This window comes from Paramisgurnus dabryanus, chromosome 23 (assembly GCF_030506205.2).
Source record: "Paramisgurnus dabryanus chromosome 23, PD_genome_1.1, whole genome shotgun sequence".
Lineage (NCBI taxonomy): Eukaryota > Metazoa > Chordata > Actinopteri > Cypriniformes > Cobitidae > Paramisgurnus > Paramisgurnus dabryanus.
Window position 1 is genome coordinate 7,791,696 of NC_133359.1, and position 23,162 is coordinate 7,814,857.

At 38.3% G+C, this 23,162-nt stretch overlaps 1 protein-coding gene and 1 long non-coding RNA gene across 2 annotated transcripts in view; one reads left to right on the forward strand and one right to left on the reverse strand.

The window, feature by feature from the left end:
- Positions 1–23,162, forward strand: part of roraa (RAR-related orphan receptor A, paralog a) — a 371,653-nt gene that overhangs the window by 17,757 nt on the left and 330,734 nt on the right. The window lies entirely within an intron of this gene.
- The window catches only part of LOC135781859 (uncharacterized), a 63,355-nt gene continuing 48,309 nt past the window's right edge, over positions 8,117–23,162 (reverse strand). The window contains exon 3 of the long non-coding RNA XR_010545280.2: positions 8,117–8,378. This is a non-coding gene — a long non-coding RNA (uncharacterized lncRNA). The remainder of the gene's footprint in view (positions 8,379–23,162) is intronic.

Consider the following 23,162-nt stretch of genomic DNA (forward strand, 5'->3'; position numbering starts at 1 on the left):
AATTCCGGCTCAAGGTCCTTTGCCGATCCCATACCCCTCTTTCCACCCTGTCCTCTCCTGTCATACTGTTTATCTAATAAAGCCAAAAATGGCCCAAAAACATAACTTGACTTACTATACCCAGCCTAGGGGCATATTTTTGGTATCCGACCCAACTGTATTACTTTTCTTTTTATACTAAACTTCAACGATTCCTCTTGCACAGACGGCTCAGACTGGAAACCGACACCAGGAGTAACCAAGAATTGACTAATAAGTACCGTCAGAGCACAAAAGCTGGCAGCTGGGATGCGATGCCTCTGTACGTACTCCAGGCTGGTGATTTGATCCCACGTGGGAAAGGGAGTGGACGGGAAAAGATTGATGACTGTGTCCTGAAACAGACAGATAATACCTGATTGAGCCCTAAAGGCTTCGGGCCTAGCGCAGTACACGCTGAGCTATAGGTGAGCGATACCCTGCCGACACCCCCGAAACACTCTGTGCAAATTCATGGGACACATTAAAGGATTATTCCCAGGGAGGTTGTGCCAACATAGCCCAGAGCATCGCACATCTCCTGATCCGAGCGCTGTTCGCACCTGGGAGAAAACCCACATGCGCTACAGTCTGCGCCGTCATTTGTAACAGAGCTGCAAAGTGCATTAGGGGAATGGACGGCACGAATATAAAACACAGAAGCATGCAGACTGATAGACATGTGCAAACTGATAGGACCAGTCTTAATGTTTCTAACATTTGAGAGATATCTGTGATATTTTGTTAAATGTTTTGTTAATTGATTAAAATGGTATAGTTTGTTAAAAGAAGCATAATGTCCTCTTATTGGTATCTGAAAACTATTAAGATTTGTCAACATATGAAATGGGCACAAAATGCAAGAGGCATTTACCTGGTCTAACCATATTTGTACACAGTAGATGTCCCCCAAAGATATTAGCATATTTTGTGGTGTTGCTAGGTAGGTGTTAAGAGTTTTTCGGGTTGTTTTAGGGTGTTGCTAGGCAGTTGCTGAAGTATTTGGAGTTGTTTTTAATGTATTTTTATGCAGTTGTTTGAGTATTTCGGGTGATTTTAGGGTGTTGCTTTGCAGTTGCTCTAGTATTTGGGGTGGTTTTTGGTGTGTTGCTATGCAGTTGTTAGTGTTTTGGGTGTTTTTAGGGTGTTGCTATGCAGTTGTTAGAGTGTTTTGCGTGTTTTTAGGGTGTTGCTATGTAGTTGTTAGAGTGTTTTGGGATGATTTTTAGGGTGTTGATATGTAGTTTTTAGAGTGTTTTAGGTGGTTTTAATGGTGTTGCTATGCAGTTGTTAGAGTGTTTTGTGTGGTTTTTAGGGTGTTCCTATGTAGTTGTTAGAGCGTTTTGGGTGTTTTTAGGGTGTTGCTATGCAGGTGTTAGTGTGTTTTGTGTGTTTTTACAGTGTTGCAGTGTAGTTGTCAGAGTGTTTTGGGTGTTTTTAGGGTGGTGCTATGCAGTTGTTAGAGTGTTTTGTGTGTTTTTACAGTGTTGTTATGTAGTTGTTAGAGTGTTTTGGGTGTTTTTAGGGTGTTGATATGTAGTTTTTAGAGTGTTTTGGGTGGTTTTTAGGGTGTTACTATGCAGTTGTTAGAGTGTTTTGTGTGTTTTTACAGTGTTGCTATGTAGTTGTCAGAGTGTTTTGGGTGTTTTTAGGGTGTTGCTATGCAGTTGTTTGAGTGTTTTGTGTGTTTTTACAGTGTTGTTATGTAGTTGTTAGAGTGTTTTGGGTGTTTTTAGGGTGTTGATATGTAGTTTTTAGAGTGTTTTGGGTGGTTTTTAGGGTGTTGCTATGCAGAGTGTTATGGGTGATTTTTAGGGTGTTGCTATGTAGTTGTTAGAGCATTTGGGGTGTTTTAGGGTGTTGCTATGCAGTTGTTAGATGGTTTTGGGTGGTTTTTAGGGTGTTGCTGTACAGAGTGTTTCAGGTGGTTTTAATGGTGATGTTATGTAGTTGTTAGAGTGTTTTGTGTGTTTTTACAGTGTTGTTATGTAGTTGTTAGAGTGTTTTGTGTGGTTTTAAAGGTGTTGCTGTACAGTTGTTAGAGTATTTTGGTGTTATTAAGGGTGTTGCTATGCAGTTGTTAATGTTTTTAGTGGTTTTTACAGTGTTGCTATGCAGTTGTTAGAGTGTTTTGGGTGGTTTTTAGGGTGTAGCTTTGCAGTTGCTGTAGTATTTCTGTTGTTTTTACGGTGTAGCTTTGCAGTTGCTCAAGTACTTTAGGTGGTTTTTAGGGTTTTGCTATAGTTCTTAAGAGTGTTTCGGATGGTTTTTAGGGTGTTGCTTTCAGTTGCTCTAGTATTTGGGGTCGTTTTTAGGGTTTTGCTGTGCAGTTCTTATGAGTGTTTTGGGTGGTTTTTAGGGTGTAGCTTTGAAGTTGCTGTAGTATTTCTGTTGTTTTTACGGTGTAGCTTTGCAGTTGCTCAAGTACTTTAGGTGGTTTTTAGGGTTTTGCTATAGTTCTTAAGAGTGTTTCGGATGGTTTTTAGGGTGTTGCTTTCAGTTGCTCTAGTATTTGGGGTCATTTTTTAGGGTTTTGCTGTGCAGTTCTTATGAGTGTTTCGGATGGTTTTTAGAGTGTTGCTATGCAGTTTTTAGCATTTCAATTGTTTTTAGGGTGTTGCTATGCAGTTGTTAGAGTGTTTCTGTGGTCTTTAGGGTGTTTCTATGCAGTTGTCAAAGTTTTTTGAGTGGTTTTTTTATGGTGTTGCTGTGCAGTTGCTTAAGTGTTTTTCGATGGTTTTAAGGGTGTTGCTGTGCAGTTGTTAGAGTTTTTTGGATGTTTTTAAAGGTGTTGCTAGGCAGTTGCTTGAGTGTTTCAAGTATTTTTTATGGTGTTTCTATTAGTTGCCCGAGTATTAAGGGTGTTACTAGGCAGTTTCTTGACTGTTTTGGGTGGTTTTTGGGATGTTGCTATATTGCTTGAGTTTTTACATGGTTTTTTGTGGGGTTTTGCTAGGCAATTTCTCAAAAGTTTTCGGTGGTTTTAAAGGTGTTGCTATGCAATTCCTCAAGTTATTATGGTAGTTTTTATGGTGTTGCTATGCAGTTTATGGTTTGTTTGATGATTGCTTCTATGATATGGCTTATGTCCCTTGAATTTAACCTTAGGTTTGTTCGCTTACATTAAAGTGATAGTGCAACTCTTGACAATAAGCTACAATAAGCTATCATTTATGTCTCATGTAACCATAGTAATGCTGATGTTTGCTTTAGCAAGCACCGCTAATCGCATGTCATGTGTAGTTAGTGTAAGACTGAAACAGCTTAGGTAATAAGTGACAATCAAAAAGACGTTTGTAATTGAAGTAGGAGCTTATCTTGCATTTACAAGTCATTTTTTTGTTGTTTTGAAAAGGAAATGTCAAGCTTTGATGTACACATCGGCGGAGGTGGTATATGAAGTATTAAGGTGTTTGAAGTAACTCCCACAAACATTTTTCTTTCTCTGTTATTTCTTCCTTTCATTGAAAACCACAGCTGCTTTGTTGAGACATCAGAGCGGGCCAGTGGCCAGAGGAATGTGGAAATAACTCTGTGTTGAAACAAAAGTGTGTATGTGTGTGTTTGTGTGTGTGTGTAGTTACCTGAGGCATTGCTTTGGTTATCTCTCAGCAGTGTAATCTTCATACTTTGACAATGTACCAGCCTGACCTTCCTAAAGGATCTGAAGCCGTTTTACCTGACCCTTTGCTTAATGCTCTTAAAAAGCTTCCTTGAAAACAACGAAATTGGCTTTCAAATAGCTTGTTTCTGTGTGTGGGTCTTCACGTGTTTGTGAAAATGCATCTTGCCTGAATGGCACTTGCTTTTTTGTGCATCTGACCAATCGCATGTTGAGTTTTGACTGTATAAATTAAACATAAGTGGGCAAGCAACTGGCCTGACCCTCTCCCATACATGCTTAGTTATTATAGCGGACTTAAGCAAAAACACAGAGTTCGAGATCATTGCTGTCACACCAAAATTTTACCACATGACAAGACAATAACACCCATAATGCATTGCATGCATACAGTAGCAGAAAAATACACCAGAGCCCTGTTTCCCCCAGCACGTACAGTTGATTGCCTGTGCCGGCGCACACGTGCGGGGCAGATGGCAGAGGGCTGTTGGATAATAGATCTCAATATTAACTCAAAACCATGCTGGGTGTGTTGGTGGATGTCGCTTGGTAGAGTAAGAGAGAAGCGTTGACCTTCTGTCCTGTCATTTAGCCCCTCATGCCCCCCTGCGCTGCGCTCAAATTACTTTGTTTTACCCAATTAAAGGAGACGGCTGAGCATGGCGACCATGGACATTTTTCGCTCTGTGACACGCGCCGCAATCTCACCTGGACACGTTGGACGTTAACTCTGTCATCGGGACATACGAGGAGAAGGATGGAGGCAGAAAGTCTCAGAGATTGATGCGGTGGCACCTTACTAAAAGCAGCGTAAAAACTGTGGTGGTGAAATGTCTATAAAACAATAGAAGAGTTGATGTGCTTTCTGGTTTTAAACTCCCCTCGTGCCTGCATGGGTGTGGTCTTATTTGTGATGACATACAAATGCTTTGTAAAGCCAATGCTATCATTCCTTTTACAAAATCATTGCTTCTTAATGCAATATGAATTGTACGGCGAGCCAACCACCAAGATTTCACCACTGTGGAAGTCACTTTTGTTTCTTTTCATATCTGATGACAGAAGCACGTAGCACAAAGACAATGCGCTGTAGTCATGTGTGTGTAAACTGTAGACGGGGTGTTTGATGGCAGTGGGGTTTAACAGCCATGCGAGCACAGATTATGTGCTCGAAGGGGCGGACGCCTGTGCCAGCAGTGACAGTTGGGCTGGGATTTGGTGGGGGGCTCAGCCGTGCGGCACGGACCCGGCACGGAGGACCCATTGGGTCCGATCTTCATCTCCCCCTCGCAGCATCTCCTTGCAGGGACGCGGGCTGGCCGGCCCGCCGGGGGTAAACGGCCCCTGTGTGTCTTGATGAAGAGGCAGTAATAGCAGGAGACTTTTGAAAAACGATGCGCTCTTTGAGGACGAGCATCTTTTACGTCCATCCAGCTCCGGCTTGGCTGGGGTTTTGTCGAATTCCAAATCTTTGCTGTGATGCCCGCACTGTCACGCCAGGGGCCCGAACGTCTGTCATTTGTTTTACTCTCGACTGAAAGTTGATGGTTTACCAATAAAGCTCTTGAGTGGATGTTTTGATGGAGGCATATGGAGAAGTTTTCTTTATTTATGGATACGGTGAGAGAGAAAGTATTGTATTAACAACCATAAATCAGTTTTATTTAAAACATTTGTAAAAACAGGATTAAGGTCTCCGTCACAGTTTGCTATGTGTGATTGACAGAAATCTAGGCTAAAGTCTTATAATCTAAGTTTGATTTCAGTCATTGATTTCACATTGACATGATCTTAGTAAGTCAATATTAAAGTCAAAATGAAATTGAAATTAAAAACTTAAATTTTTTTGGACTATTTAAAAAAAAAAAAATATCTGTGAGCTTCATTCTTTAAAAAAATAATAATGTGCACTCATAATCTTTAATCAAAATGCTAATCTCCTCCCCTCCTCAAAACGGCCTCTCTTTAGGGGGCGTGTACACCAAAGCATTTAAACGCAACTAAGACGCCAGGGCGATGCCACCTGTGTGTGCTTGCCAGCGTTTTTCAGCTGGGATCTTTGGTTACTATGATACTTTTGTTTTGTTTATCAGTCATTGTAAGATGTGTTGGTTGGTTGTTGTGATATTTGTTCCGCCCCTCCTCCACTGTGATTTGATGGTTGAGTGAAAAGTGACATTGACGAGATAAACATTTCAACCAAAATTTAACACTTTACAAGTCTGGGCGCTTAGCGCTGAACGTAAAAATACGGCAAGCGCTGGTGCGGCGCCGTTCAAAAGGAATGACTCGGGGGCGGGGCCCGGGAAAACATCACATTGATTAGCCGTTTATAAACATGACCCAACTTCCAATCAGTTCTCGATGGACAAATTCAAGTCCCGCCCTACCTTTGTTATCATTTCAGAAGCCATTTGACTCGTATATACGTCACGATGCGGAAAATAAGGCTATCACTACTTTAGTTTCATTGTTTTTTTAAAGATATCAAAGTTATATTTTCACAGGTTTTTTACGATATGTTGATTATGATGATTTTATGTAAAAAACAGTAAATCACAAAAAATTGAATAATTGTTAAATATTATGATACAGTAGTTATCCCATGACCTCATGTATATTAGTTATATGCAAAGATATTTAATATTAAAGGGCACCTAATGTCCGATTTACGATTTTACATTTCCTTTGGTGTGTAAGTGTGTATTAGTACATGTTAACGATTTATGCAAAAGGTACAAACCCCAAGGTAAACCATGACGCGAGTTATTGTTTCCAATGTAAATCTCTTTTCTTGGACTACAACAAACACACGGATTAACAGTTTACTTCCTTGTCCGGATGACGTCGACAAGACATTATCATAATTCCTCTCGCTTTGACTAACAGCTTGTAAGTTAACTCCTGTCAGCATTGCATTGTGAGCGAATCTTTCAAACATGGTAAGGAGCGTTACATTTCCACCTGACGTCAGAGGTATTCAGGCCAATCACAACGTACAGATTAGCTGACCAATCAGGGACACAGCTCTTTTCAGATCGATGAGTTTTGTACAAAATCAATGCGTTTGAGGAAGGCAGGATATCTGGAGCAACAAAAATGTACGATATGTGTAAAATAATGTGTTTTTTAACTATAAACCACACAAACACATTGTATTATAGCAAATGCACAAAATAACGTTGTTTTTTAGCAATGAAATAGGTGCTCTTTAACACGATGCATCAGTCGTATTTATATTAATGGGGGAAATTGCAACTATCCAGTAGTCCCGCCTTTGAGTAAAAAGAGCCAATCGTCAATATAAAAGAATGACATCATCTAGGGGAGGTAATTTGTGCATGCGCAGTATCTGACAAGTCTTGCTTCGGCAAGACCTGGAGGCGTTGCAAATATGGCGGAGCAGTGACGCAACTTCTTATAAAGACTTTATTGTATATTAATAATGTATTAGTTATATATTACTACAGTATTAGTATTCACTTAACACATTTCAGCCTTTTCAACCGATTTGTCGAACCAACGTTGGTTTATTTTGTTTTTTTTTATTGATTGAAAAACAATTCGGTCTGTGCTTGTAATAAAGTGTATGGCTTTGCATTTAACACACTCATATTTAATACAGTTTCAAGCAGTTTTTCTAAATTATTATTGTAGAATAAAAAGAATTATGTATTATTTCTAAATATTTTATTTATTTATTTATTCTGCACGCCATTCCAGCATCTATATCTCTATTCATGGGAAAACTGGTTAATCCATACACAAGTTGATCTACACAAGTTGATCCATATACACAGGTTGGGGGAGGGACAATTAGGTGAAATGTATCTCCAGTTCACCTAACCTACATGTTTTTGGCCTGTGGAAGCAAACCGGAGTACCCGGAGTAATGCAAACATGCAAACTCCACACAGAAAGGCCAGGACCGGGGCTCGAAACGGGGACCTTCTTGCTGTGAGGCAACAGTGCTACCCACTGGGCCGCCCCATGCTGAATTGCTGTATACAAACTGTATGAACGACTTCAGTATTTAAAGCTCAATCCACTCAGGTCTGTGTTTGTTACATTTCTGTGTGCCTCAGCGTTTGCCACTTCTTTACTGTGAGGTGCTTTTTGATGTAGTCCATTGATGTGCGAGTGTGTGCGCCTCTGAAGTGTGCTGGAGAGGTCTAATGGGGAAAATAAGCATTTTCTGTTAAAAGTGCCTCCACTTGACAAGCGATATATTTCTAAAGTGTCATAAATCTCCTGTGAGTGCTAACCCTGAAACACTCGCCAAAAACAACAGCGTGGATGTTTAAACGTGCTTTTAATAATGTACAGCATTTTTCTTATGACAAAACTAACCATCATAACAATCAAATGACCCATTTTGTCAAGTTTAATGTAATGGTTAATTTGTGTAAAACCACTGCTTTGTCCCAACTAGCTAAAATATTGGTTATATAAATGATTTTATTGGTGCTGGTGAACCCCTGTTAATTTACAGATGCGTTGCTCTCCTCCCAAAAATTCAAAATTCTTCTGAGCTAATGGCTAGCAAACATGGGATGCTCTTGACCTTCGAACTCCCCGTGTCTTTGCACATGTCAGACGGGAGCTTTGCGGCTGGTTGTCCTCTTCACCTCATTCCGGGCCAACATCGCCACTCCATTAGGAAGTCAAGTGTGTCCTTGGAAGTCTCCTCTCTTATTCATCCCAACTTCTTCCGACTTCCCCGCTCCGTTTTTTCCTTCTGAAAGTAGGCCGAAGGTTATTACACTGAATTTGATATAACAGCCCGACCGATTCAGTGGAGCACCTTGTCAGACGCAAACAATAGATATATAATGTGAGGTAAGGAACGCTGTGATATTCCCGGAGAATGCTCCCCTTAGAGATGTGAACATTTGTCTGCATATATTTGCACAGAATTCGAGCTGCAAAGAGTGGAGGTCATAAAGAAAACGCATCTATTTTCATACCAAGTTGAAGTTAACTCTTCCTGCAGAAACAAAGTCGCTTTTATTGTTCTAGCAAAACTTGGTTATATAAATCTAGAATGAGTCTGTACTATTGTTAGTTTTGCTCGTGGTTAGAACTCGACGCCGAGATGGTCGGCTTTCTTGCGTAGCGGTGCGTCTTTGAGGCCGAACAAACAGATGTGGATGGCTGTATAATTAGTAAAAGGGTGGCAGCGAGTTTTCTTATGTCAAACAGCAGTGGATTCAAAAGGTTTTAATTTAGGTTGACCATACGTCTGGCAGGCTGTCTGGTGGTTGTTGCTGGCAAATAACAGGTGTTCAGCTCGGTTTAAGAGCGCAGAGATGTCCAGAGAGGATCTAACATCACAGGTAGAGCTGAGAAATGGTTGTATGCCGCTTTTAAGAACTTGCCAATTCAAAGAGCTGACTCTATACCTGAATGGATTTATATACATTTAACTTTTTTTTGTCTGGGTCATGTTGTGTTTGATTGAAAGTCAACATGAAATAATAAATAAAACTTTTGATTTTCTATCAATTATAGGGTTAAGTCAGCATTACATGTTGACTTTTAATGTAACTGATTTTGAAATCTAATGTAGCTGTATGAAATTTTGCTAATGAATTTAATAGGGTAATATCACACTTCCGGGTTTTGTGGGCGGGACTTGTCAACTTTGTTGCAGTTAGGTTAGGTATCTAACATCTTGTTAGGCAGTGGTGGAATTTGTTATTGTATTTAGGTACATTTTCCTTAAAGGATTAGTCAATTTTCTTAAAAAAAATCCAGATAATTTACTCACCACTATGTCATCCAAAATGTTGATGTCTTTCTTTTTTCAGTCGAGAAGAAATGATGTTTTTTTAGGAAAACTATCCAGGATTTTTCTTATTTTAATGGACTTTAATGGACCCCAACACTTATTAGTTTTAATGCAGTTTAAAATTGCAGTTTCAAATGATCTCAAATGAGGCATAAGGGTCTTATCTAGCGAAACGATTGTCATTTTTGGCAAAAAAAGCACTTTTAAACCTTTTAAACTTCTTGTCTATCTCCGGTTCTGTGACCCGCCAGCGCAACCTCACGTAATACGTCATCACGTCAAGAGGTCACGAATGACGTATGTGAAACTACGCCCCAGTGTTTACAAGTGTGGAGAAAGAAGACCGTTCTGACGTTGTTGTATGTGGAATGATACTAATTAATGTTTTTTGTCAGTTTATTGTTTAAAATGGTCCACAAATGTGTGTTTCATATAAGTAACACGTGACCTTTCCACGTCATTACGCAATTATGTGAGGTCGCGCTGGGGTGTCACAGGAATGGAGTAAGACAAGAAGTTGTGGTTTAAAAGTGCATATTTTTTATTTTTCTTGGCAAAAATGACAATCGTTTCGCTAGATAAGACCCTTATGCCTTGTTTGGGATTGTCTAGAGTCCTTTGAAACTGCAATTTTAAACTGCATTAAAACTGTTACATGTTGGGGTCCATTAAAGTCCATTAAAATGAGAAAAATCTTGGAACGTTTTTTCATAAAAAAAGATAATTTCTTTTCAACTGAACAAAGAAAGACATCAACATTTTGGATGACATGGAGGTGAGTAAATTATCTGGATTTTTTTTTTTAAGAAAATAGACTAATATTTAAGGAGAATCTATATTGCATACTTTTGACTTACATTTTTCAACAAATTATCTGTAATTTTACTTTACTACATTTTTACAACATCATCGTTCCTTTACGTACCTTTCTCAAAAACTTTTCTGTTCAATCTGGACCGGCAGAACTGGCATTACAATCCACCGGAAGTGGAAGTACACAAAGATCGCTAAAAGCAGAATTATGTATCAGCATGATAATCCCCTATACCGATAATCAGTAACTATAAAAGGTCCAATTTTAAAAATCATAAACTTTAAACATGCACTGTGTAAAATTTTACAAGGATCTTTTGACAGAAATTGAATTTAATATTCATATGTGTAAAGGTCTTACATAATAAACAGATATGTTTTTATTACCTTATAATGAACCATTTTTATCTACATACATCGCAGGTCCCCTTACATGGAAGTCACGCCATGTTTCTACAGTAGCCCTAAATTGACAAACCGTACTATAGAGCGTGTTTTGTCACTACGTTGTCTCAGAAGATGACGTGCTAGTCTTGTGGCGGCTTGCGTTTCGAAAAGGACGAGTGACCCTTGGACTGAGTCTTTGTTGCAATTCAAACTCACAGCTAGATGCCACTAAAACTTCCTGAGTGCACCTTTTAGTTAAATGATAAAGATACAGAGGAACGATATCCTCATGATCACTTTCCGAATTTTTTATTCGATAATGAGCTCGAATGACTTGCACATTTAATAAAAAACTGCAGCTAGCAAGCTAGAATAAACATAACGTTTTAGCGTCCATTAGCATGGATGCTAATATAGATCAATATCAATATTTTTATCTTATAGTTGTCACTTTTAGTGTGAACAGGCATTTATAGGCTATTTTTATTTATGGTACAAAGCAGCATAAACTAACCAAACATTTTCTATTTAATTGTAAATATCAGCTCTCAATTTCCTTAATTAAATAAATTTTTGTTCAGTTACTTCAGCGCCGGCTTTCGCGTGCGCTACAAAGTTTTGTTTATTTCTTCTTTCCGCAAACCTGTCACATTTAATACATTTAATTTCCCAAATCAAATTATTTCATGCTACGTTTTTTTATTATGTTTTTGGCAGGAGTTCTTCTTGTACGAAAGCATTTAACAAGCCCACAAAGCCGTCCTTATCTTCAATTAAAATGTCACACTTAACATGAATTTTATTTGAGTGCTATTCCCATTAATTGGACAAATGCACATGAGTGTCCGTGGGGGAAAGGTAGACCGGGAGACTAAATTATTCAGAATTCACAATTTTTGAATTAGGATTCATTTGCGTGGCTGCTCTCGCCCGGCTCGATTCGGCTCTTGGTCTCGGCGGAAACGCGGGCTCACATTGTCTTCATTAAAAGCCATTAAGGAATAGGTCAGTTTTGTCTGCTCGACTGGTTTGAGCGCAGTACAGCGGATCGTCTGGGTATCTGTTTAAGGTCTGGTTAAGCAGTCAGGCAGGAAACAAATGCTGTCAGATATTTTTATACCCATACGTGTGTCTGATTATGTGTCACATTTTTTGCATTTGTTGTGCACATGAGTGTGTGTATGCTTACTGGATGATATAATCATTTTTGCAGAAAGTGGACTCACATTTCTGTAGACGTTTCTAATAAAACATCATAGCCGTATAGTGTACTTAAATATTAATAATACTATAATTATCTTTCTGGAATTGGTGATGAATTGGTTTACATAGGGCACCATATGGGATACGGCCCTGTTGTACAAGCTGTCCAGAGAGAGACTTGACACACACTAACAATAAATGTGAAATTAATTTTTCAGGGCAGGTTGGCCACCTGTCTGCTAAGATAGATACTAGGAACGGCCATTTGGTATGGGACGAGAGAAAGGGCGCCTGTGGGAACCAGGTGGGCATACATTTTCTCCCATATGCCACCCGATTATTTTGGATCTTGGTGGTACACCGCAAGGTCAAACCTATCAATGAAATTATTGTGAATTACAGAATTCTTGTGCAATTCGTAGCTATGGAGCGAGATTTTACTGTATATAGTGCGTCCATGTGGTAATGAGTCAGACACATTCAGTCTACCTGCTTTTTTTACACGGCATGCTAAGTTAAACATAGTTGAACACATTTCAAGTTTATTTTGTTCCATCCCATCAATTGGTGTTAAAATGAAAGTCACAGTGGTGTCCAAGTGACACAGGTCACAGCATTGCAAGTAACTACCCAGAGTGCAATCTAGACCAATCACAAACTTAAAAGAATGCATGCATTGAAATTATATAATCATGATGGATTGTTGCTGTATTACATAACAGTTGATACATTACAGATCGGAGTTTCATTCAGCGTGCCAGGTCAGTATGAGAAATGTAGTTGCGCAAGGGCACAGATGGTACGACGCCAATTGTTGAAGAGGTCACCAATGACCGGCCGTAAACAAGCAGTGTTGAGTCATTTTAATGCTGTAGATGATAAGAGTTGAAGCATGCGGTTTCAGCTATGAGTGAGTCAAAATACAGACAGAACACCTAAGAGAGAGAGAGACAGAGAGAGAGAGAGAGAGAGAGAGAGAGAGAGAGAGAGAGAGAGGCAGATAGAGTGTCACATATTGGTGAGTGGTTTCACTCAACCGTCTCTTTGATTCAGGGTGCGAAAGAGAAGAACTCTTTACAGTCATTTGTCATCCCTAATCATATGACGTATTGAGTTTTTCAGAGACGAGCCGTGACAAGAGTTTACCGGCACATCTGGGATGTTTGAGACGAAAGAAACATATCCATCCATCGTCCCACTAGGTGGCCCGATTGTGGGAAACTTAGGAATGTAGCCGAGCCTTATGGTTTATTTTGTGGATGGTGCATCAACTAACTGTCTTCGTTGAATTTACAAATGTTTTGAAAATGATGTACGATGGTTTTTTAGGGGTTTTAAAGGGCATTGTGCTTGCAGCTGCAACTACTTGGGTTTTAGCTGTATTGTAATATTTGCAAATCTAAAGGCATCCCCTTTGACGCATCACTGCTGAAAATAATTATAATGCTCAATACAAAAATCTAGATTGCACTAGTCTACAAGGAGAATGCCTCGGAAATGAAAGTAGGAAAATTTTACCAATTAAATAAGTCATAAAGAAAAATTAAGTCCTGTGTGTTAATTGGCTCTAGTTTCCAAGATACAGCTTTAGGACAAAATTGCATCAAAATAATTCATTTTGTGCGATTAGTCTCTTTTCTGGAAAATGTGATATAGCAAACAAAATCATTATACATTTTTCATTTTTTTATACCAATAATGTAACTTTCCATTTATTTATTGACCAAATTGTTCCTTGGAAAGTTAGGCAAAGACACTTTCACAAGCCACCAAATAAAAACTGCACAGCAAAAAATTACTTTCTTACTTAGTATTTTTTTGTCTTGTTTTCAGTAAAAATATCTAAAAATTCTTAAATTAAGATGCTTTTTCTTGATAAGCAAAATGACCTAAGAAAATAAAACTAGTTTTTTAGACAAAAATATAAACTTGCACTGCAAAAAATGATTTTCAAGAAAAAATCTGCCAATGGGGTAAACAAAAAAATCTTGAACATTTTTCTTAAACACTAAATTCAAGAAAAGTTCGAGAAAATATTTGGCAGATTTTTTGCTTGTTTTATGCACAAAATCACTTGAATTTGATATTTTTGGTCTAAAAACTAGACTTATTTTCTTGGGTAGTTTTTCTCATCAAGAAAAAACATCTTGATTTAAGAATTTTTAGATATTTTTACTGAAAACAAGACAAAAATACTAAGAATTTTTTTCTTGAAAATAATTTTTTGCAGTGTAGTTAATTAGTGCTTAAAACATGCAAAAAAATCTACCAATGGAATAAGAAACATTTTCTTGAAATAAGTTTACCTTTTTTCATAAACAATTCAAGAAAAATTAAGTGTTTAATTTTTTAATTATTTTTTTATTCCATTGGCAGATTATTTTATTTTTTTGCTTGTTTTAAGCACAAATTCGCTTAAATTTTATATCTTTTGTCTAAAAACTAGACTTATTTTCCTAGGTCATTTTGCTCATTAAGAAAATAAATTTTAATCTAAGAATTTTTAGATATTTTTTACTGAAAACAAGACAAAAATATTTTTTGCAGTGTGTATGATGCGTAGATCTGGGCCGGGTTTCCCGATAACGATTGAACGTAGCACTTAAGAGCGCTTTCTACAAGCTACGTAACGAACATTCGTTGTTCATTTACGTGCGTTTCCCAGAGATGCACGTGAAACAATCGCTCGCAGCTGGGTTTTAAGTGCTACTTACGAGTCGCTATCCATTTGTCAAGTGCTGAAATGTCACCAATAGAATGACTCAAATTTGTAGCAGAAGCTTGTTTAGGCTAATGATCTTCAGCAGATGTGCACTAATATTTTTAATAATATATTTTCATTATTGTTCAATGACTTTTTAAATGTTTTAATAATTTATTAAATATTCTTTTCCGTATTTAGTTAGGACTCGTCCCACGGCGAAATGCCTTCTGCGTTTCTATTATAGTTTAGATTATTATTATTATTTGTTGTTTATTCTATATGTTTATTTATTATTATGGATTATTGCATTGTACCGTAAATATTTATTTGGTTTCTTTAACTAGATGCCATTTCCCTTCAAAACAATGTTTAGATTAATTATAGCAGCTATCGGTATGAACCATTTATCAATTTGCTATACCAACTTTTACCAAAATACAAAAAACTTTTACCAACTTGTACAAAATACGTTTTCCTTCTTTATTCATTTATGTTTAGTCATTTAAATTTGATTTCTCATTTGAATTGTAAATATATTATATTATATATTTAATATAAAATAAACAAAGAAAAACCCAATAAATAAATAAACATTAAAAACATTACATTATCGTCATTGCAGGAGTGCAATTTGCTGGTTGTCCTGTAGGTGACCTTGTAACTCTGTTGTCTTACGATGCACTTATGAATGAACGATTACTCCAGACCACTCGTAGATCTACGATGATTTTCAAGTGCAACTTAAGTTACGAAGCTTTTGGGAAACAGCCCGTAATTCTAAGATGATTCGTACGATCGTTTTTACGATCTACTTAGCCTTACGATGCTTTTGGGAAACCCGGCCCTGGTCAAGACAATAAAAGACCAATTAACTAGGTAGTCATCTTTAGTCTCAAAGTAAAGATTTATGTATAAACTTTCCTATGGTGCCATTTTCATTGTCCTACTTTACTTTGTCAAGAAGTCAAGGCAACTATAGACAGCTTCAGCAGCAACAACATAAACAAACGGCTTTTGTGGACTAAACGCAAGTCGTACGGTTAACTTCCACATAGAATCAATAACAATAGAGTCATATTACACTAGTTAACTTTTGATAACACTGGGAATTAATGAAAAGTGATTTTCATTCATATATCATATCTAACGCATATCAAATATTACACTGAGCTAACGTTACTGTGCACATTTAATGTATACAATGTTAGCTACAGGTCCTTGAATTCTTGCCTGGCTGCCAAACCTCTCCGCACAGTTGTGATCCATGCTCGATGTCTCCTCTCGTCTTTAGCAAACCAAAACATTTTATTTTCACCAAGGTATTTGTTTCAGAGGTCAGTTTAGCCACTAGCCAGAACAAAAAATAAATACAGACCGGAAGTTCACTTCGGTTCAGGCGCGTAACATCGAATTTTTTACAATGTAGATGTGGATATGAAAGAAATCAGATGTTTATCACAGAGGACAGAATCATCCACGAATGAGAGGAGCTGCGAAAAACCGAAAAAAAAACTTCACCGCGATGCTCAGCGAAAGTTGCCCTCTTGCTTGTCAGAGTTTAAGGAAGTTGAGAATTGATGGAGCCTACAGGCGCTACAGCTAATTTTAGTTGAAATCACCTAAGTGGTTTGGTTAATTTATCCCTCACCCCCATTGCCTCTCATCCACCATCTCTCCCCTCCCTGTTCCGATATGTCCACATAGCGTGAAGGTACCAGGAGGTGACAGGAAGAACAGAAGGGTATTTTGTGCACAGCTGACTCTCTGAGTGCACCGCGTATTTATAACCTTCCTTTTAGACGCTGAGGCTTTTTTGACCCGATGCCATGGATGCAGAATCAGTTCACTCTCTTTGTCCTTATCTGCATCGCAATGCACCAAAGCTCTAATTGCACGTCGCATTATAGTCAGATTTGTATTACAGTACATTCAGAAGTGTAGGGGCGCAACAGTAGTGCATTAACTTTTGAGCCGTTAAGTGGTTTTCAGGAGAACATTGACTTTGAGACATTGACCTTGAATTAATGTCTTTCATTGTCATTTTAATTTTTGGTATAAACTTATTTAGGAAGTAAGGGAATGACTTGAGCCAAACACATGTAATCCACGTAATCACCGCAGCTCAATATGCATTAAAGGAAAAAAACACAATTTTTCAATATTTTACCTCAACTTAGACAAATTAATACATACCTATCTTTTTTCAATGCGTGCACTTAATCTTTGTACAGCGCGTTGCGAATGTGTTAGCATTTAGCCTAGCCCCATTCATTCCTTAGGATCCAAACAGGGATGAATTTAGAAGCCACCAAACACTTCCATGTTTTCCCTATTTAAAGACTGTTACATGAGTAGTTACACGAGTATGCTGGCATGAAATAAAACATTGCAAGTTTTTTTAAAGCGGATAAAAATGAGAACTATATTGGATGACGAAAAAGCACTTCATTTGCAGCACTTGGACATCGGGCGCAGTTTTATTGACACAAGTTTGAGCGAGAGGGGGAGTAGTCAAGAGTGATGATATTACTGCGCGCTGAGGTCAAAGTGCTGCAAACCAAGTGCTCTTCCACCATGTTAACCATGTTTTAACCATGTTTTTTGGATATTTTGTGGTAATCTTTGTTTAACTATAGTAACCATGCTTCCCCTACTGAAAATACCAGCTAAAACCAGCCTTGTCTCCCAGAATGGTTTAACTGGGTAAGCTGGTGTAGCAGGTTGGTTTTAGAGTGGTGTTGGCCACATTTTATCTAGTCTTATCTGGTAAGGGTGGGAGTTACCCGCAATTTTATGTTTTGAACAAAGATGGCAATAAAAAGGCAAAAGTTACTTACATGTTGGCCCTGTCCCAAATGGCACACTCCAGGTTTGTGGACTTCCTCTGAGTCCACACTTAGATGACATCAAGTAGTGCAGACCTTAGGGACAGTGGCGGATCTAGACCATTTCAACAGGGGGGGCCAATCTGGGGCCAGTTGTACTGTTAGAGGGGCCAGAATTTAGGACTTATTTTTGTCATATCATTTTCTGCACTGCACTAAAGACATTAACAGGCCAAATACCATGTTTATGTCACTGTCTAATTACGGATGTAAAAAACAACGATCACAAAAAAAATTGTAAAAATAATTTCACACCCCACATTTAGGGGAACCACAAGGGGGTCCAAGCTTGTTGTCACAGGGGCACTGGCCCCCCTGGCCCCTCCCTAGAACCGCCACTGCTTAGGGACCCTTGATGCGAGTCCACAAGTGTGCACCAGAGTCGTATTTTGGGACAGACTCGAGAGTCACATTGGGAATATGAAGAGAGTTGCTCATCAGTGTGAACTCCTCCCATCCATCGTCCGATTGCTCTTTCCAAGGATTTTTGGGTTGGTAAAGGGTGCAAAGGGTGCGCTGATGAGCACACTTCAGAGCGTAAAAATGACAGATGGGCCACCCTACGGACTCGTAGACTAAGCGAGCACACGCAATTTAAAGCCACGAGACCGAAAGTCCACATGAAGTGCGCCATTTGGGACAGGGCCGTGAAGGACATTTTACCGTCAGACTCAAAAGATCTCACACAAGTGTAGTATTTAGAAGTAGTTTTTATCTGTTTTGTCTTTTCTAGATTTTGCAAAAAGCAAATATTTACACCCTTGCATTAGGAAAAATTAAGTAGTGATGATGTCATAATCAGTAATTGTTACTATGTGAATAAAAACCCAAGCTTGTGATTCCCCTAAACACGTAGGTCAATTTGTCAGCATTTTTAAATTTCAACTCCTGCAGTGCTAATAAACAAACTACCTGACGACAACTCAGACGCACAACTAACGCACACTGTTCCTTTCACCAGGATTTGTATTATCATTTTGTTTAGCGCTATGTAATTGAATTTTGAGCTCTTATCTTATTTGCTGAGTTTGCTGTACCGAAGCCAAACAAAAGTGAGAGACTGTTCTGTATGTGTTTTTTGCATGTGGGTGTGTGTGATTATTAGGTGCTATGTAATAAAAATGCTATTGGTGAACATCTGTATTTGGTTAAGTCCGTGAGGAATGATAGCAGGCAGTTTTATGTTGCAAACAAAATGAACCTGTACAATTGAGATTACTGTTAGACAGTCAATAGCATTCATCCGCTTTCACCCCAAAAATGTGTGGCAAGCTGACAGAAGCATTTACGACTCCTCTCATTGTTACAACGGTGCTTTCTCTGCTTTATTCATCTTGCTGCAGGACTGGATGAATGTGATATATTTGCAGAAATGCACGCTTCTGGCAGCGTGGCGGTTGCGCTTTGTTGCCAAGCACCTGGTCAAACCAAAGACAATGCGCAGCTTATGGACTCTGTCTCTCCCAAGACATCATTTTAAGTGATGATATCATAGAAAAAGCCCAGGTTAAGAAGGAATCCATACGGGTAGGACTTGAAAGGCGAAACAGAAGTGTTTGTTCGCCCGCAGATCTATAAGCATTACTAAGCCTTCTCCGTTTCTTATCCCCAGACACTGAAACGGATTTGAATACTAACTAATCTTTCTCCTTCATTTTTGCCTTTCACAATTAACTTGTCATTGTTTTCTCTTCATACGCTTTTTCATCCGCACTGAAAGAGGTGCTCAGCATCTTTGATATGGTCATTTCGTCTGACTGTTTTCTTCCCAGAATAAACCCAAGTCAAATATTCAAACCGAAGCCAAATCCGTTCAAGCTCACTTTAGTCATTTAACCAATGTGATTCCCGTTACACAAAGAGACCTCGGCAAGTGGGAAGTCACTGGCCTAACAATGGCTGCCGCAGACGGAGAACATCGCAATGTAGCTGTCTGCCGGAGAATAGTGCAGTGCAGAAAAGGACCACTGGGAAACAAGAACCGTCTGGCGGTTTGTGCTCTTTTAGTCTCTACCTGGGTTGGATTCAGACCAGGGTTAATTATAGAGGATCACTTTAATTGCACGTCACCTGTCAAGAGCAGGGAGGTTGTCAGGATGTCATACTGCAATGCTTGGTCCGACAAAGGCATGAGGAACGGCACCGTCTCCTAGCCAAAGTTTTTTGTACATTCTTGACATTACATGTTCAGTATTGGCAGCAAAGGCGTACATTGAGGTTTTATTTGTACACTGCAAAAAAAATTCTTAAATTAAGATGCTTTTCTTAATGAGCAAAACAACCCAAGAAAATAAGTCTAGTTTTTAGACCAAAAATATCAAATTTAAGTGATTTTGTGCATAAAACAAGCAAAAAAAATCTGCCAATGGGGTAAGCAAAAAAATCTTGAACATTTTTCTTAAACACTAAATTCAAGAACAATTTAAGAAAACTTTCCTTACCCCATTGGCAGATTTTTTTGCTTGTTTTATGCACAAAATCACTTAAATTTGATATTTTTGTCTAAAAACTAGACTTTACTCATCAAGAAAAAGCATCTTAATTTAAGAATTTTTAGATATTTTTACTGAAAACAAGACAAAAATACCAAGATTTTTTTCTTGAAAATAATTTTTGCAGTGTGGGTTGAAATTAACCCCCAAATTTTTGTATTTAACCCAACAAGGGGTTAAATTACAACCCAGCCACTTGCTAGGTTTGTCCCTTTTTGACCCAATGCTGGGTTGAATATAACCCAGAATTTTTTGAGTATATGTTTTCATTAATTACATTATAAATATTAGGGCGTTGTAATTGCTAGTTTTTATTATGGGGGGTACCACCCCCCTATCCCCCTGGAAACTTCTGATTGGAATTGAGGAATTTTGGGATAATTTAATAGCAAGCGACAAACTTTACCTTTTTATCCCTGCTTAAAGGATTAGGCAATTTTCTTTAAAAAAAAATCCAGATAATTTACTCACCACCATGTGTTCCAAAATGTTGACGTCTTTCTTTGTTCAGTCGAGAAGAAATTATGTTTTTTGAGGAAAACATTCCTGGATTTTTCTAATTTTAATGGACTTTAATGGACCCCAACACTTAACAGTTTTAATGCACTTTAAAATTGCAGTTTCAAAGGACTCTACATGATCCCAAATGAGGCATAAGGGTCTTATCCAGCGAAACGATTGTCATTTTTGGCAAGAAAAATAAACGCTGGCGCGTAACAGGACCGGAGGAAGACGAGAAGTTGTGGTTCAAAAGTGCATATTTTTTATTTTTCTTGCCAAAAATGACAATCGTTTCGCTAGATAAGACCCTTATGCTTCGTTTGAGATCATTTAGAGTCTTTTGAAACTGCAATTTTAAACTGCATTAAAACTGTTAAGTGTTGGGGTCCACTAAAGTCCATTAAAATGAGAAAAAATTCTGGAATGTTTTGCTCAAAAAACCTAATTTCTTATCGACTGAACAAAGAAAGACATCAACATTTTAGATGACATGGTGGTGAGTAAATTATCTGGATTTTTTTTAAGAAAATAGACTAATCCTTAAATAATTTGGGAAAAAGTCTGCCCAATATCTATTGATTGTAGAAAATTATTTAATTTATCAATACTTTTGTCTTGTTTTAATTTATTAAATATTTAAATATCCTTAAAACATACAATTGCATTTGTATGAGAAAACTTTTTCTTAACCTTATGAAATTGTGCTAGTTTTATACCTAGAACATATTGGGTAATGACAATAGGGTATATTCATTCATTAATTCACTAAAGAAGAGTTTTTTGAAAGCAGTAAATTGATTTTATTGTAAGGACGTTTAGAGGTTTCTTTACTGTAAAACAGCGAGATGACAGTTTTACCAGGCACATTATAAAACCAATGATTTTTCAAAGTCACGTCCTCTGGAAAAGTTAAAAATAATGCCTAACTTTCAAATCTCAACTTCAGGTACAGCCTTCACTTTGATAATCGTTTGCTTTCCTTATACTCAATGGGCTCACACTATCTAGTCAAGTCATTGCGCTGTACGCTGTCCCAGAAAAAATGGAACACTTGGCGTTTCTAAAAGTTTTGTTCTACCCGTCCGGTTATTTTTACGATGGCCCATTTCTGCTATTGTTGTGGCATTAGCTTGACCTCGCGTAGAGCAATTTTTCCCCAGTCAAATTAGCTCTCGCCACTCAAAGCAATGCCATAATATAACGCTTTGACGGTTTTTGCTTCGGAAAGATGAAGAAATGGAAGGCCGAGCCACCGGGGTTAATAAAATTCCTCCTCTTCAACAAGTACCCAGGGATACAGAGTGTCCTTGAAAACGACAGCCCCATACTTTTCCCTGGCACCTTCGAGCACTCCAAAACCAGTGTCTCTATCCATTTGCTTACTTTGTTTTACATATGTTTAAACCGACTGCTGTGAGGTATGGGGCGATACGCAGTGCTTTAATATCTTTCAGCATTGTGTCGGCAATCTTTGGAAGCTCCTCATTAAAACAGACATTGTTCTACCGAACCCACGTTTTAGCACGAGGCGTTTATCACAGAGGTGAAAGAATACCGCCAGCATGTTAAGTACAACAGATCGATTCCCTCATGTCAGGTTTTTGCCATTACCGTGAGAACTTAACTCCGTCTTCATGCAAGTCAATGAACACCTGGAGCAGGGCTCCCAGTGGCAGCTTAATACATGTAGCGAGGGAGCTGAGGTGGGGGAAAGAAAAAGACGGGGATACGGTGCCCAAGCCCTTCAAACCCATGTTTGACACGAGAAAGATATAGGGAGCCTGGTCGCGGAGCTGCGCGAGAGGCCCCTCTGAGGTTTACGCCACCTGTTTGTTTTCCTCTGCAGTTGTTAAACGCCTGGATGTGCCCAGCCTCCTGGGATCGGAGAGGTTTAAGATCCAACACAAAAAAACGTTGACAGAGGAGGCCTGGTTGTCGTAGTAACTTGGGGATTATGATTTATTAATCTGCAGTCTTTTAAATTCCACGGCGAGGTTACCCATCTCAGCCTCGGGGGAGTAATCTTGCTACAGAGAACAATTGTGAAATGTGCCGTTTTTGTCTTTAACTGCCGGAAAGCGTCAGCTCCATTACTCCACTCAGCTCCTGCAGCTGCAAGAGAAATGCGCAGGAGAGATATGCGCCGAGGAGAGGGTCATCCGCACCACTGCTGCGATAAAGTTTAAAATTCGGCTGAGGACTTTATTTCTGTCCTCCGTAACAAACCATGTCTCTGATTTCCTTGTTTTATTTTATTTTATTTTGTTAAAGACTGGTTTGTATTAAAAACGTACATGTTGCTCATGAAATGTTATTTATAAACAACTTTATACGGCTGCCAAAATGTCTAAGGCTTTAACAACAATGCATCACTTGCATATGCGTTGTAAGTCAAATTGGGGGATTTTGTACATTTTATTTTTGTGACTCGAGTGAATATATCGCAGTGGCCGATATGTCAGCTTATATTTGGATTAGGGCTGTCACGGTTAGGAAATTTAGCTGGCGGTTAATTGACAGGAATTGTGACGGTTATGATGATTAATTGCCTGTTTTATAGCTTTGATGATTATGGGGATGAATTGTATGTTTTATTACTTTGACATTTAATTCTCACACATTTTTGTTCTTTGTTTATGAAATAATTTTCACACATTGTTGTGATTATTTAAATAAAAAAAAATTCAAGGTTTACCTGGCAGTAAATATTAATACACATAACACACATTTAAAAGTAATCTCATAC